The sequence below is a fragment of the Mirounga angustirostris genome, unplaced genomic scaffold, assembly GCF_029215605.1.
Source record: "Mirounga angustirostris isolate CCGP_5_RB_7025 unplaced genomic scaffold, mMirAng1.0.hap1 SCAF_11, whole genome shotgun sequence".
In the NCBI taxonomy this organism is placed as follows: Eukaryota; Metazoa; Chordata; class Mammalia; order Carnivora; family Phocidae; genus Mirounga; species Mirounga angustirostris.
In genome coordinates, this window is record NW_026991719.1 from 52360397 (window position 1) to 52372731 (window position 12335).

A 12335-nucleotide genomic window follows, 5' to 3' on the forward strand; every position below is an offset into this window, starting at 1 on the left:
GATATGAAGACTGGCAGAACAAACTCCATAACTAAATGTAGAGAAGCCACATCAGAGAGGTTAGGAAGGGCAGAAATGATAGTTTAGTCTGGAGCAGCCAGCAAGAGGGAGGGAACTATGGTTTCAGAGAGGGGAAATCACCAGAAAGCCAACACAGGGAAAACAAATCCCCATAATGTCTGGCTTTGAATATCAGAGGGGCTGAATTCTGTGAGTTTGAATAACCAACAGGACTTAGAGTCTGAAGCTTTAAAAGTCCACTGACTCAGCCAGCAATGGGTGAGCTGGGAGGGCAAGTGATAGCTGGGTCTCCACCCCTAAAGAGACAACAGCCCAAGGAGGGGCAACATAGAAGCAACACCTTACAAAACAGGAGGAAAATCTGTTTATACTGATTTTGGAGCATGTTGAGGGACTTCTCTGGGAACAAAGGAGCTGACAGTCACCATTTTCATTGCCCACCAACCAGTATAAACAGAACCACCTGCAGGAGGCTGTACTGCAAAGACACTTGTTACCTAACCTCCTAGCAGTGTGCCCTGCCCAGGAGTTCTCCTGAGGACTTGTCTATCCCAAGTCTTCTGGCCTTGGCCCTAGGCTTAGTGCAAATTTTGTTAATGCCACAGGTGCCCCACCAAGCCAGCCATGTGCACATACATCTTGTGCCCCAACCACCACACTCAGTACCCAATTGCTGCACACACAGATGCCACACACCTCTGGCCACTGCCACAGTTGTGCGCTGCAATCCTGGCTGTCATCACACTTTGAGGAATTTGCCTAGGACTAGCAGCTAAGTACAGGTTTTGCTAATGTCACATGTGCCCTGCCCACATGCCACCAGCCACCTCCACTTTCAGCCTCTGATTGCACAGACAGCACATGCTCCTTGCTACCACCTCAGCCACATGCTTAGCTCCTGGCCACTGTCACTAACATGTGCTGTGCCTGTGGCCACAAATGCACTTTGGGGGATCTGACCTAGGACTAGTGACTCACTGAAAATTTTGCTAATGCTGCCACCAATCCCTGAACCCTCCTACAGTCTCATCCCCTCAGGGCTGGCTTACCTGGGTCTCACTAACACCACAAAGAGCAAACACAGCCCACAACAGGCAGAGAATCAGTGCAGAAGCCTAGACTGAAAGGGAAAGTTACTTAAACACAATAGCCAGATGCAAGCAATACACACAGGAAAATCCCATGAAGTGCCAGGTTCTGGTGAATAGGGGATACTGCCATGCAGGTCACTACAGGACCTCCTCTTTATAAAACCACCACTTTCAGGAGCAGAGAGCATAGCTGACTTTTCTAACACATAGAAACAGACACAGAGAGGTAGACAAAATGAGGAGACAGACAAATTTGTCCCAAATGAAAGAACAGGATAAAATCACAGAAGAATTAAGCAAAACAGAAATAAGTAGTATGCCTGATAGAGAATTGAAAGTAATGATCATAAAAATGTGCACTGGACTTTACACTACAGTGGACAAACTTCAGTGAGACCCTTAACAAAGAGATTAAAAAAAAAAAACAATCAGAGATGAAAAACTCAATAAATGAGACTAAAAATGTAATATTTGGAATAAACAGTAGGATACAAGAAGCAGAGGAATGTATTAGTGACCTGGAGTTTAGAGTAATGGAAAGCAATTAAACGGAACATATGAGAGACAAATAAATACTGCATAATGAGAATAGACTTAGAAAACTCAGTGACTCCATCAAGCATAGTAACATTTGCATTTTTGGGGTCCCAGAAGGAGAAGAGAGAAAAATGTGGACAGAAAATTTATTTAAAGAAATAATAACTGAAAACATCCCTAATCTGGGAAATTCCAGATGCAGGAGGCACAGAGAAACCTGAGCAAACTCAACAAAAGCAGATCCACACCAAGACATATTGTAATTAAAATGGCAAAATGCAGTGATAAAGAAAAAAATTTAAAGCAACAAGACAAAAGAGTTATATATAAGAGAAGCCCCATAAGTCTATCAGTGGATTTTTCAGCAGAAACTTTGCAAGCCACTAGAGAGTGGCACAATATATTCAAATTGCTGAACAGGAAACATCTGCAGCCAAGGATACTCCACCCAGTGAAACTATCATTCAGAATAAGAGAGATAAAGAGTTTCCCAGACAAATAAAAACTAAAGGAGTTCATGACCACTAAACCAGCCTTGCAAGAAACATTAAAAGGAACACCTTGAGTACAAAGGAAAGACCAAAGGTAACAATATGAAAGTAAGAAACACAAAAGAAGTAAAAATAATTACTTCTATAAAAAATCAGTCAAGGAACTCACAAAATAAATTATGACAACATATACCTAAAATGTTGGGAGGAGAGGAGTGAAGAATGGGTTCAAACTTAAATGACCATCAACTTAATATAGACTGTTATATACAGAAGATATTATATACAAATGTAATGGTAAGCACAAATCAAAAACGACTAATAGATATGCAAAGAATAAAGAGAAAGAAAACCAAATGTATCATTAAAGAAAACAAACAATGAAAGAGAACAAGAGAAGAAAGGATCACAGAAAAACATCAGATACAACCACAGAACACATAACAAAATGGCAATAAATACGTATCTATCAATAATTACTTTGAATGTAAATGGGATAAATGCTCCAATTAAAAGACATAGAGTGTCAGAATGTATAAAAAGGAAAAAAAAAAAAAAACAAGACCCATCTATATGCTACTTGCTTGAAACTCATTTTAGACCTAAAGACACCTGAAGATTGAAAGTGAAGGGATGGAGAAACATCTATCATGCAAAAGGATGTCAAAAAAAGCTGGAGTAGCAATACTTATATCATACAAAACAGATTTTAAAAACAAAGACAGTAAGGAGACAGAAAAGGACACTATACGATAATAAAGGGGACAATCAATCAAGAAGACATAACAGTTGTAAATATTTAAGTACCCAACATGGGAGAAACTAAATACATAAAATAGTTAATAATAAACAGGAACTAATCAACAGTAATACAATAAAAGTAGGAGACTTTAACACTCCACTTACATCAACAGGAAGATCAACAAATAAGAAAATCAACCAGGAAACAGTGGTTTTGATGACACATTGGGCCAGGTGGATTTAACGTATATAGTTAGGACATTCCATCCTAAAACAGCAGAACATACATTCTTCTCAGGTGCACATGGAACATTTTTCAGAATAGATCACATATTAGGCCACAAAACAAGTCTCAGCAATTCAAAAAGATCAAAATCATACCATGCATCTTTTCTCACCACAATGCTATGAAACTAGAAATCAACCAAAAGAAAAAAAAAATCTGAAAAGAACACAAATGCATGGAGGTTAAATAAAATGCTACTAAACAATGAATGGGCTAAGCAAGAAATCAAAAAAGAAATCCCACAAGTACATGGAAATAAATGAAATGAAAGCACAATGGTGCTGTGGAATGCAGCAAAAGGAGTTCTAAAAGGGAAATTTATAGCAATACAGGCCTACCTCAAAAAGCCAGAAAAATCTCAAAGAAAAACCTAACCTTACACCTAAAGGATTTAGGTGTAGATCTACAATAGGATCTAGATCTAGATATAGAAAGGTTATAGAAAAAAGAACAAGAAATTCAACCCCCAAACAGCAGAAGGAAGGAAATAATAATGATTAGAGTACAAATAAATGATACAGAAACTAAAAAAATAAAATAAAATAAAACAATAGAAGAGACCAATGAGACCAAGGGCTGGGTCTTTGAAAAGATAAAAAAAAAAAAAAAATCATAAACCTCTAGCCAGACTGCAAAACACAAAGAGAAATGACTCAAATAAATAAAATTAAAAGTGAAAGAGGAGAAATATCAACCAAAACAACAGAAATACAAATATAAGAGAATATTATGAAAAAATATATGACAACCAAATTGGACAACCTAGGAAAATGGAACAGCAGACCCCTCCCCCAGATGACCAGCACAAGCCCCTGCCCACACCATGTTTCTAAAGCCTGGAGATTTAAAGGTCAGCAGATTTGCCTGAGATAGAGCCAGGAGGGCACTGTGCTGCTTGTGGAGAGAAAGCAGGCAAATAACCTGGGGATGGACAGTATGGAACCAGCCATCTGAAAAATGTCTGGGGTACATAGGGTGAAGATTATTTCCTATGCTAGGAGCACGTCCCTGAGAGGCAGCATTCATGAAGATCCCACTTTGGGAAAAAAGGAGTCTCCCCTGCCCCTTAGCATAAACTTGAGCCACTTGCAGGAAGCAGCTCAGCATGGACACTGGATGGCTAACTTGCATATTCCAAGCCCAGCTCCCTTGAGGGAGTGGGACAACCCTTCATGTCAAGCAAGGCTCAGTCCCAGCACAACAGACCCCTCCCCCAGAAGACCAGAACAAACCCCTGCCCACACCACACCTTCTGACCACAGAGTTCCTCAAGGCCTCAGTTCTGGTGGAGTTGGTGTCAAGTGTCACCTCAGAAGCACACCAGAGCACACCTCAGAAGCACATCAGAGCACACAAAGGTGAAACTTATGACATTCAAGCCAGGGACCAAACACTGCCCAAAGCTGTCAAGGAGAGCCTCTGCAGATGACTGGCCTGAAGGACAGAGCAACCAAATCACAATAGCAGAGCATACACAGCACACACCAGAGACAATCCCTGAAGTGCCAGGCCCTGGGAACTACATGACCTCTTTTTCATAAGGCCATTACTTTCAGAAGCAGGAAACATAACTGGCTTTTCAAAAACACAGAAAAAGGCAGAAACTTAGAAAAAACCAGCCCAAATGAAAGAACAAGACAAGGCCACAGCCAGAAATCTAAGGAAAAGAGATATAAGTAACATGCCTGATGGAGAATTTAAGGTAACAATCATAAGGATACTTAGTGAGTTTGAGAAAAGAATATAAGACATCAGTGAGACCCTTACAACAGAGATAAAAGAGTTAAAAGAATTAATCAAGATGAAAGATGCAATAAACAAGATTGGATACAGACTTGATGCAGTGAACAGCAAGCTGGAGTAAAAGAGGAACAAATTAGTGACTTAGAAGACAAAATAATGGAAAACAATAAAGCTGAACAAAAGAAAGAAAGAATTATGTAACACAAGAATAGACTTAGGGAACTCCATCAAACGTAATAACTCATATTATAGGAGTCCCAGAAGAACAGAGAGAAAAGGGGGCAGAAAATTCATTTTTGGTAATAATAGCAAAAAACTTCCTTAATTTGTCAAGGGAAATAGAAATCCAGATCCAGGAGACACAGTGACCTCCCATCAAAATCAATGAAATCAGGCCAATAAGACAGATTGTAATTAAATTTGCAAAATATAATGATAAAGAAAAAATCTTAAAAGTGGCAAGAAAAAAAATCCTTAACTTACAAGGTAAGACCCATAAGGCTAGCTGCAGATTTCTCAACAGAAACCTGGCAAGCCAAAGGGGAATAGCATGATATATTCAACATGCTGAATGGGAAACATCTGCAACCAAGCACACTCTATCCAGCAAGGCTATCATTTAGAAAAGAAGGAGAGATGAAGAGTTTCCCAGACAAGTAAAAACTAAAGGAGTTTGTGACCACTACAGCAGCCCTGCAAGAAATATTAAAGGGGACTCTTTGTGTGCAAAGGAGAGATCAAAGACAAGAAAGAATCAGAGAAAATCTCCAGAAACAATGACAAAACAAGTAACAAGATGGCAATAATACATAACTATTAATAAATACTTTGAATGTAAATGTACCAAATGCTCCAATCAAAAGATATAGGTCTGAATGGATTAAAATAACAAGACCCATCAATATTCTATCTACATGAGATTCATTTTAGACCTAAAGACACCTGTATATTGAAAGTGAAGGGGTGGAGAAATATTTAGCATGCAAATAGATCTCAAAAGAAAGCCAAAGTAGCAAAACTTACATTGGAAACACTAGACTTCAAAACAAAGACTGTAAAAGGAGACAAAGAGGGCAAAATATAATCATAAATGGAACAACCCAAAAAGAAGGTCTAACAAATGTAAATATTAATGCCACCAACATGGGAACACACAAATATATAAATCAATTAATAACAAATAAAAGGGAACTAATTGATAATAACACAATAATAGTAGAGGATTTTAACACCCTGCTTATATAAATGGACAGATCATTTAAACAGAAAATCAACAAGGAAACAATGGCTTTGAATGACACATTGGACCAGATGGACTTAATAGATATATTCAGAACATTCCATCCTACAACAGCACACTACACATTTTTTTTTCAAGTGCATATAGAACATTCTACAGAATAGAACACATTAGGTCAAAAACAAGCCTTAACAAATACAAAAAGACTGGATTCATACCATGCACCTTTTCTCACCACAGTTCTATGAAACTAGAAGTCAACCACAAGAAAAAATCTGGAAAGACTACAAATATATTAGGTTAAACAACATGCTAGGGGCGCCTGAGTGGCTCAGTCATTAAGCATCTGCCTTTGGCTCAGGTCATGATCCCAGGGTCCTGGGATCAAGCCCTGCATCATGCTCCCTGCTCTGCGGGGACCCTGCTTCTCCTTCTCCCCTCCCCACCCGGCTTGGGTTCCCTCTCTCTCTGTGTCTCTCTCTGTCAAATAAATAAATAAAATCTTTAAAAACAAACAAACAAACAAAAAAACCCAACATGCTACTAAACAATGAAAGGATCAACCAGGAAATCAAACAGGCAATACAAAAATGGAAACAAATGAAAATGAAAACACAATGTTCCAAAACCTTTGGGATGCAGCAAAAGCGGTCCTAAGAGGGAAGTATATAGCAGTATAGGCCTACCTCAAGAAGCAAGAAAAATTTCAAATAAACAACGTGGCCTTACTCCTAAAGGAGCTAGAAAAAGGACAAAAATGAAGCCTAAATCCAGCAGAAGGTAGGAAATAATAAAGATTAGAGCAGAAATAAATTATATAGAAAAATTTAAAAAATAACAATAGAACAATGAAACCAAGAGCTGGTTCTTTGAAAAATTAAAATTGATAAACCTATAGCCAGAGTTATCAAAAAAGAAAGAGAAAGGACCCAAATTAATAAAATCACAAAGAAGAGAGGAGAAATAACAACCAACAACACAGAAATACAAACAATTATAATAGAATATTATAAATACTATATGCCAATAAATTGGACAACCTGGAAGAAATGGACAAATTCCTACAAACATATAAACTGCCAAAACTGAAACAGGAAGAAATACAAAACTTGAACAGACCAATAAACAACAAAGAAACTGAATCAGTAATCAGAGAACTCCCAACAAACAAAAGTCCAGGGCCAGATGGTTTCACAGGTGAATTCTAACAAACATGTAAAAATTACTTTCTTAATACCTACTCTTCTGAAACTATTCTAAAAACTAGGAAAGGAAGGAAAACTTCCAAGTTCATTTTATGAGGCCAGCATTACCCTGGTATCAAAACCAGATAAAGACTCCACTAAAAAAGAGAACTACTGGCCAAAATCCCTGATGAACATGGATGCAAACATTCTCAATAAAATACTAGCAAACTGAATGCAACAATACAATAAAAGAATCGTTCACCAAGATCAAGTGGGATTTATTCCTGGGTTACAAGAATGGTTCAATATTTGCAAATCAACAAATATGACACAACCACAAAAAGAAAAGAAAAGATAAGGACCATATGATCATTTCAATAGATGTGGAAAAGCATTTGAAAAGTACAACATCCATTCTTGATAACAACCCTCAACAAAGTAGATTTAGAGGTATGCTCAAGATAATAAAAGCCATCTATGAAAAACCAACAGCTAGTATCATCCTCCATGGGGATGCATGGTCAGAAACAAGACAGGGATGTCCACTCTCACCACTGTTACTTTACATAGTACTGAATGTCCTAGCCTCAGCTATCAGACAAGAAGAAGAAATAAAAGGCATTCAAATAGGCAAGGAAGAAGTACAATTTTCACTATTCACAGATGACAAGATACCCTATATCGAAAACCCAAAAAACTGATAGAACTGATAAATGAATTCAGTAAAGTCGCAGGATACAAAATCAATGTTCAGGAATCTGTTGCATTTCTATACACCAATAATGAAGCAGCAGAAAGAGAAATTAAGGAATCAATCTCATTTACAATTGCACCCAAAACAATAAGATACCTGGGTAAATGACCTATATTCTGAAAAGTACAAAACACTGATGAAAGAAATTGAACATGACACAAAGAAATGGCAAAAACATTCCATGCTAATGGATTGGAAGAACAAATATTGTTAAAATGCTTATACTACTCAAAGCACATTTAATGCAGTCCCTATCAAAATACCACCAGCATTTTTCACAGACCTAGATAAAACAATCCACAAATTTGTATGGAACCACAAAAGACCCTGGAGATACAAAGCAATTTTGAAAAAGAAAAGAGAAGCTGGAGTCATCACAATTCCAAACTTCAAGTTATATCACAAAGCTGTAGTAATCAAAACAGTATGGGGTGGCACAAAAATAGACACATAGACCAATGCAACAGAACAGAAAACCCAGAAAGGAACCCTCAACTATATGGTCAATTAAGTTAGACAAAGCAAGAAAGAATATCTGATGGGGGGAAAAAGACAGTCTCTTCAAAAAATGGTGTTGAGAAAATTGGACAGCAACATGTAAAAGAATGAAACTGGAGCACTTTCTTAAACCATACAGAAAAACAAATTCAAAATGGATGAAAGGCCTAAATGTGAGGCAGGAAACCATTAAAATCCTAGAGGGGAACAAATTAAAATCCAAGAGGAGAGTACAGTAATCTCTTTGATATTGGCCACAGCAACTTATTAAATATGTTCCATGAGGGAAGGGAAACAAAAGCAAAAATGAACTATTGGAACTTCATCAAAATATAAACATTTATACAGTAAAGGGAACAATCAGCAAAACTAAAATGCAACCTAAGGAATGGGGGAAGATATTTGCAAATGACATATCTGATAATAGGTTAGTATCCAAAATCTATAAAGGACTTATAAAACTCAACACCACAAAAAAATAATCCAATGAAAAAAATGGGTAGAAGATGTGAATAGACATATTTTTTTTTCCCAAAGAAGACATACATATGGCCAACAGACACATGAAAAGATGCTCAACATCACTGATCATCAGGGAAATACAAATCAAACCTACGATGAGATACCACCTCACACTGTCAGAATGGCTAAAAACAACAACACAAGAAGCAACACATGTTGGTGAGGATGTTTAGAAAGAGGAACCCTGCTGCACCATTGGAGGAAATGTAAACTGGTTCAGTCACTCTAGAAAACAGTATGGAGGTTTCTCAAAAAGCTAAAAATTGAACTACCCTAAGATCCAATAATTGTACTATGATGTATTTACCAAAATAATACAAAAATACTAATCTGAAGGGATACATGCACCCTGATGTTTATAGCAGCATTACCTAGAATACCAAATTATGGAAATACCCCAAGTACCCACTGAAAGATGAATGGATAAAAAGGTGTGTGTGTGTGTGTAATGGAATATTGCTCAGCCATAAAAAATAATGATATCTTACCATTTGCAATGACATGGATGGAACTGAAGAGTATTACGCTAAGCAAAATAAGGCAGTCAGAGAAAGACAAATACCATATGATTTCACTTACATGTGGAATTTAAGAAACAAACAGAAGAGCATAGGGAAAAGAAGAGAGAGGTATACTGAAAAAAAGACTCTTAATTATAGAGAACAAACTGATGGTTACCAGAGGGGAGGTGGGTGGGGGAATGGATTAAATAGGTGATGGGGGTTAAGAAGCACAGTTTTTGTGATTTCACCATGTATTGTATGTGAGTATTGAATCACTATATTGTACACCTGAAACTAATATTACATTGTATGTAACTGTAATTTAAATAAAAACTTTTAAAAAGGGGGGGAAAAGAACCATATGATCATTTCAGTAGATGCAGAAAAAGCATTTGACAGAGTACAACACCCATTCATTATAAAAACCCTCAACCAAGTAGGTTTAGAGGGAACATATCTCAAATTACTAAAGGCCATATATGAAAAACCCACAGCTAACGTGATCCTCAATGGGGAAAAACTGAGAGATTTCCCCCTAAGGTCAGGAACAAGACATGTATGTCCACTCTCACCACTATTATTCAACATAGTACCAGAAGTTGTAGCCACAGCAATCAGACAATAAAAAGAAATAAAAGGCATCCAAATCTGTAAGGAAGAAATAAACTTTCACTATTTGCAGATGACATGATACTCTATATAGAAATCCTGAAAACCAGGGCACCTGGGTGGCTCAGTCATTAAGCATCTGCCTTTGGCTCAGGTCATGATCCCAGGGTCCTGGGATAAAGCCCTGCATTGGGCTCCCTGCTCCACGGAGAGCCTGCTTCTCTCTCTCCCACTCTCCCTGCTTGTGTTCCCTCTCTCTCTGTCAAAATAAAATAAAATAAAATCTTAAAAAAAAAAAAGAAATCCTGAAAACCTCCCCAAAACTGCTAGACTGATAAGTGAATTTAGTAATTTTGCAGGATACAAAATCAGCATACAGAAATCTATTGCATTCCTATACACCAATAATGAAGCAGCAGAAAGAGAAATTAACAAAAGAATCCCATTTACACTTGCACCAAAAACAGTAAGTTACCTAGGAATAAACCTAACCAAAGAGATAAAAGATCTGTATTCTGAAAACTATAGAACACTTATGAAAGAAATTGAGGAAGACGCAAAGAAACGGAAAAACAGTCCATACTCATGGATTGGAAAAACAAATATTTTTAAGAAGTCTATGCTACTCAAAGCAATCTACACATTTAATGCAATCCTTATCAAAATACAAATAGCATTTTTCAGAGAGCTAGACCAAACAATCCTAAAATTTTTATGGAACCACAAAATACCCTGAAAATCAAAGCAATCTTGAAAATTGAAAGCAAAGATGAAGGCATCACAATTCTGGGATTTAAAGTTATATTATAAAGCTGTAGTCAACAAAACAATGTGGTACTGGCACAAAAATAGACACATAGATCAATGTAACAGAATAGAAAACCCAGAAATAAACTCACAATTACATATGATCAATTACTCCTCAATAAAGCAGGAAAGAATATCCAATGGAAAAAAGCCAGTCTCTTCAATAAAAGGTGCTGGGAAAATTGGACAGCCACATGCTGAAGAATGAAATTGGATCACTTTCCCACACCATACAAAAAAATGAATTCAAAATGGAGGAAAGACCTAAATGTGAGACAGGAATCCATCAGAATTCTAGAGGAGAACACAGGCAGAAACCTCTTTGACTTAAACAACTCAACACCCAAAAAACAAATAATCCAATTAAAAAATGGGCAGGAGACATGAACAGACATTTCTCCAAAGAAGACATACAGATGGCCAACAGACACATGAAAGATGCTCAACAGCACTCATCCTCAGGGAAATGCAAATCAAAACTACAATGAGATATCACTTCATACCTGTCAGAATGGCTAAAGTCAAAAACACAAGAAACAAGTGTTGATGAGGATGTGGAGAAAAATGAACTCTCTTGCACTGTTGGTAGGAATGCAAGCTGGTGCAGCCACTGTGGAAACCAGTATGAAAGTTCCTCAAAAAGTTAAAAACAGAACTACCCTATAATCCAGTAATCATGTTACTGGGTAATTTCCCCCAAAATACAAAAACAAAACAAAACAATACAATACAAAAACACTAATTCAAAGAGATACGTGCACATGTATGTTTATAGCAACATTATTTAAATAGCCAGGATATGGAAGCAGCCCTAGTGTCCATAGATTGATGAATGGACAAAGAAAATGTGATGTATATATATACAATGGAATATTATTCAGCCATAAGAAAGAATGAAATCTAGTACACCTGAAAGTGATATAACACTGTGTGTTGATTGAAATTAAAATAAAAACTTAAAAAATATATATTTATACAAAAAAAGAGAAATCTTGCCTTGTGTAATGACATGGATGGAGCTAGACAGTACAATGCTAAGTGATAAAATTCAGCCAGAGAAAGACAAATATCATAGAGTTTCACTCTTATGTGGAATTTAAGAAACAAAACAAACCATCAAAGGAAAAAAAAAAAAAGAGAGATAGACAAACCAAAAAAACACTCTTATCTATAGAGAACACATTGATGGTTACCCGAAGGGAGTTGGGTGATGTGGATGGGTGAATAGGTGATGGGGGATAAGGAGTGCACTTGTCTTGATGAGCACTGGGTGATGCATGGAATTGTTGAATCACTGTATTTTAC

At 37.0% G+C, this 12335-nt stretch overlaps 1 protein-coding gene across 1 annotated transcript in view; it reads left to right on the forward strand.

Moving 5' to 3' along the window:
• The window catches only part of ZC3H12B (zinc finger CCCH-type containing 12B), a 72900-nt gene that overhangs the window by 55934 nt on the left and 4631 nt on the right, over positions 1-12335 (forward strand). The window lies entirely within an intron of this gene.